The sequence below is a fragment of the Aulonocara sp. 'chitande type north' Nkhata Bay genome, linkage group LG18, assembly GCF_057382095.1.
Source record: "Aulonocara sp. 'chitande type north' Nkhata Bay isolate Kocher_YH1m ecotype deep benthic linkage group LG18, A_spYH_male_GT1.1, whole genome shotgun sequence".
NCBI classification, from domain to species: Eukaryota; Metazoa; Chordata; class Actinopteri; order Cichliformes; family Cichlidae; genus Aulonocara; species Aulonocara sp. 'chitande type north' Nkhata Bay.
Window position 1 is genome coordinate 15,138,122 of NC_141361.1, and position 5,412 is coordinate 15,143,533.

Sequence of the window (5,412 nt, forward strand, 5' to 3'; positions counted from 1 at the left end):
TTCTGAAGGAAGGGAAACAGGGAGAAAAGGCTGAGGTATGCCTAAATACACAAGAACTGCTATGAAAATCAGTATCAGGTCTGATGGAGTACTGAATATAAATTGGAAATGTCAACATTGAAGCAGTGTGGGATCATCTTGACAGAGAACGGAACAAACAGCAGTCAACATCCAAAGAAAAGGTTTGAATGTCCTTTAAAAAGCCTGGAGAAATATTCCTGAAGACTACTTAAAGACAAGACATACATATAAATGTCCTTGTTTAGGTGGTGTTTGATGTGATTTTTTAACTCTCTAAGAATTAGCATTGACCACATGAATCCAGTTTTAAACAGGCTCTACTTTCCCCCACTGATGATAACCTGACTCTCACACTGACTTGACAAAAGCCCACAGAAGCCCCTGCCGTGGATTTACAGCCTTTCTTTCTCACGTTAAGATTTATGACTGTCTGCTCTCTGTGCATTAACTCATGTGCAGCAAATACTTTGTGCTCAGATTCTGCCTACAATTAATCTGAGCGGTCATGACCCGCAGAGATGCTGACCAATTTAAAAAGACCAAAGGAAAAAAAAGAGAGAGAGACTTTTTGCAATCTTCTCACCACAATAACTAATTTTCACAACCTTATAGCTGAACACATCACTTATGTCCTGTGAGAATCGATGAACAGTGCAGCCACTGTCTCCACTTTAGTTCTGCTAAATAATGTTGGGGATGATCACTATGGCTACTGGTGCGCACGGGTTTGTGATTCACCATCATGGGAGATAAAACAAAGGGTTCCTTTTTGCTTTTACCCTGCAGTTTTGAAGGGACCACACCCAGAAATAAGATTGAACTTATCTGTTGCCCTGCGCCATTACAGAGTGACTGACTCTGACTGATGTCGAGTCTTATTTGATTCTTTTTGTACGCCTCCTTTAATTAGCTCCCCCGCAGGGCTGTTGCTTTGGAGCAGAAAAGCGGAATCTCAGCAACAAAAATAAAAAGACCAAGCGATACATTCCCAAGAATGGGAGCTATTTGGCCCAAACTGTTGCACTGTCAAGCGCCGTGCTACACACAATAATTACGGCCTACTGTCTGCATTCTCTTGATGCAGTTAGGTGACAGATCAGCAATACACAATCCCTGCTCTGTTTGTGTCAATCCAGGCCTCCTCTGTCTCTCTCTGTGGCCAATACTGGCAGAGCGGGATCATAATGGGCCTGGGAGCAGGAATTTTCATGGCCCCCACCCTGTTTCTAAGTGAGCGTTGATCATGTGAATTTACGTAGCTGCTTTTGGTAATGGGCTTCCACTGTTTTACTCAAACCATGGCCTCATGTTTGCATGCTCAAGCACCACAAACTGCTTCAGTTATTATGCTTTTGCCTATCACTTCTCCAGTTTCAAAAGTTTGGAATTGAACTTTTGAAGTAGAGCAGGGCGATATGGCCAAAAATATTTATCACGATATATATTTGAAAATTTGCGATAACGATATAACCGACGATATAATTGATGCAAGACAAAATACAACTCCATAACATTACTAGCGCAAAAAGACAACCTTCCATTTATTTTCACTTAAACAAGAAGCTGGTTTTTATGTACATTAAAGCTTTATAAAAATGTAACAGTGCAAATGCAAATTCCTTGCTGAAAGTTTAACCAAAAGGCATTTCCAGTAGAAATGGGCTGACATATCCTGAGCATAACCATGTATAATATCCACTGAAGTTAAAAAGAGGTGCTTTGCAACATTAAACTGCAGTGTGCAGTACGCATTTTTCGGACCATAAGGTGCACGGGATTATAAGGCACATTAAGCGAAACAAAGCAGTCAGATAAATCAAACTTTATTAAACTCATTCTTCTTGCTTCCTCCACTTCTGTACCATTGATTCATTAATGTTGAATTCTCTGGCAGCTGCTCTATTCCCATGTTGTTGCAGTATATTAATGACTAACCTCGTATTGTGGATGGATTATCTCAGTTGTTCTCCTGACTGAAGTTTGGTCCGTTTACAGCATCCTGCCATGCGATTGCATTTGTCTCTAACCATGAAGAACCTTCACATTAACTTTTATAAGTGGAAAAGTGTTAGTGTTCGTCCTCCAGCTTCACTGTTTATGTTATGCTAACATAGCTGTGTCGCTAGCGATCACGTAGCACATCATTATATACCAGCTAGCCAAACTTCAGTAACCTACAAACGTCACTGCTGTTTAGTTTCCTGTCTTCATTTATGGTGGAAGTGATAGCAGAGCTGTACGTTTGAATTTTTTCAGAAATCTCTCAGTCAGAACATGCAATATCATGCTTAGGTAACTAGCGAAACTAGCGAGCTAACTTCCGCTAGCTTCCTGCTAACTTCTAACTCCGTTAAATGTAATAACTTTTGTTTTCATGGATGCCTGGAAGTTAAACTTTATAGTTACACCTGGTAAAGCAGCAATGCTGATCGTTTTATTAAAGATGAAAGAATTTAGACAGTTTTTAACTCTAAGTGATGCTGCAGTGTTGTTTGACCTGAAGCATACGGAGTTTAGGACCCAGATTACTCCCAGATTTAAGAGCATCTTAGAACGGCCGCTTGCATGTTCTGCAAAAAAAATGTGCTTTGTTGTGTATCTGACGGACAAACACCAAACCAGTTCCACATCACAGAAGTTGCACCATTTTTACAAACCAATTCTTGTTCATCTGTTTCACTCAACAATCGGCCATGTGCGTATGAAAACAAAGGCACTGCGCATGCGCGTTTTACTCCCATTCTATCGCGATATTTCATTTTCCTATCGTTGCCTAACATTATACCGGTATTACCGTGAACGGTATAATATGGCCCAGCCCTATTTTGAAGTTCTCTTTAGATTTTAATGTTTCACTTTAATACTAAAACATCTGTGGGCCATATTGTACAAAATCTTCCTTGATACCTTTAACTGCATTTTGCCCTTTATGCTGGAAGTTAACTGGAAGTTTCCTTATTTGATTCGTCCTTGCATGTCTTTGGCAAATGCCCCTTTGTAAGATTTGATGCTTCTTTAAATCCCATGAAAAAAAGCAAAAATTTAAATGGCTCTCGATACAGATCTGACCACACACATAAACTTCAACAACTTTACAAAGATTTGTTTAAAAATAGAAAATACTTACACAATCTCACTTTTCAGGATAGGATTCAGTGACAGTCATCTTGTAACAACACAACATGAATGCTAACTTAAGAAATTAAAAAAAACTGCTCCAAAACCCCCAAATCAGTATCAAAATACTGATTTTATTGGATTTGTTTATATAATTGCACAAATAAAGAAAAGACAAATAATTATTAAACAGAAACGTGGGACTGCTTTCTTGCACAATAGCTTGCACAGGATGTTTCAAAAAATTTGAAACACCCTGTCTCAGAGTGATGCTGAAAAAATATTTCATGCATTTCTACTTTTCTATTGAGTAGTGTAATTTATTATTATCAGGCTATGCTGAAAAACTCCCCAAAAAGCCTTCAGTTGATGCAAAATGCTGCAGTGAGAGTACTGAAGGGACTAGAAAGAGAGAGTATATTTCTCTATGCATAGTACTCCACAGTACTGTATCACCTCAAAAGAACACTCCCTGAGTCTGGCTCTGCCTGAAGCTTCTTCCTATTAAATGGGAGTTTTTCCATCCCACTGTCACCAACTCTTTCCTCATAGGGAGTCATCTGATTGGTGGGATTTTCTCTGTATTGTTGTAGGCTCTTTACCTTATAATATAAAGCACCTTGAGGTGAATGTGATTTCATGCTATAAATATGAATTGAATCGAATAAAAAAAATATTGACCCCTGATATTGCTGATAATATACATACATAAAGCTTTTCAGTGCCTTTCAGGTTATGCGCCAGAGTCATGTAAACATAGATTCAGATGATTCTTTCTCATTTATCTGCACACTCACTCACATTATTTTCTGCACATTCAAAATCAAAATCAAAAAGCAAACATTTTGTGTGTTCTGGTAATTTATTCAAAATGAGAGAGGTGAAATCCAATTTATACAATCACCATTTACTTCTTACTTGATTAACTCGCACAAACGTCGACTAGAACATCTGTGCAAAGTCTTAACAAATATGGCACAGATAAGGACTATGAGAATAAACCAAAAGCTTTAAACAGTCAATCTGCTTCTGCAAAGCCAGGCTATAATTTGAAGTTTGCGTCACAAAGATCAAACAAGCTCACCGAGTAGCTGGGTTTATTACTGCACAGTCATATCTCAGGGGCTGCACGCCAGCTTCAGATAACCGCAGTCACCCTCACCCGCAAGCCAAAAATCTGAAAGTCTCCCTGAAAGAGATATTTGTGCATTCAGTCTTATCTAGTGAAAAAAAAGTCACTAAAACCAATTTGATCTCTCATCTTGGACTTATTTTATGTTTACTAAAGAGCAGATAACGCTCAGCAGCACCAGTGCAGCACAGTTGGGAGGTGTTAGGTGTCATTGGCTCAGCTCTGCTGCCATGCGTCTCTCCTCAGAATCACTGAATCTCAGCAAGTCAGCAGCACTGCAGCACTGACAGCCCTGTGCGCTGAGAAGGGCAAAAGACAGAGGAGGGGAAAGAAGGAAAGAGCTTTTGGACACAAAGATTAGTCCTTACGGAAATATCTCATTATTTTCGTTGCATTTCAGTCTGAGACGAGGGTGACAAATAATACACCCCAAACAAAAGCTTCAGGAATGCAGCAAACCTGCCAGTATTGAATGACTTTGACTCATATCCCCCAAGCTCTCTGTTTTTCTCTCCTAGGATTAGTGTGTGACATCATCAGACTTGTTCTTTAAACCTGATTAACCGTTGTGTGAGGCTGCTGACTTGCACATACTTTACTAGACCTGTATTTCTCACCCAAGCAAACACCCTTCACCAAAACAGTAGACATACGTAAAACACTACGGTATTACACTTAGACATGTAGTCATACACTGACTGTGCTTAGTGCTGACATGGGTGCATTGCTTTAAAAAAAAACCTAACTTGTTTTCTTTACAATTCTCAGCATTGTATGATGAAAAAGTCCTTTCCTCTTGTGAGGTGCTAAAAATGCCACTGTTTCATCTACAGTAAGTGAGAGTGTAAAATCATTCATTGTGATGTTTGGTGTCCCAGTAAAAATGAAGATGAGCGTTAAAGTTCGGGCAAACTTGGTGAGAGTAGTCTCAAATGTGTGCAAAATCTTCAGGATCAATATCTTGGACACAACAGCACAATCCAATTACTTTAGGCTACTGTATGCGAAGAGTTGGTGTAAATATCTGCGAGTCTGACAGGCAAATATGTGTGCTCTGATTTGCGATTGGATTCTCAATGTGCCACTCAAGTCACTGTTACGTATTTGCATAAGGAGGAGACTATAAATGAGTAACGGTTTAG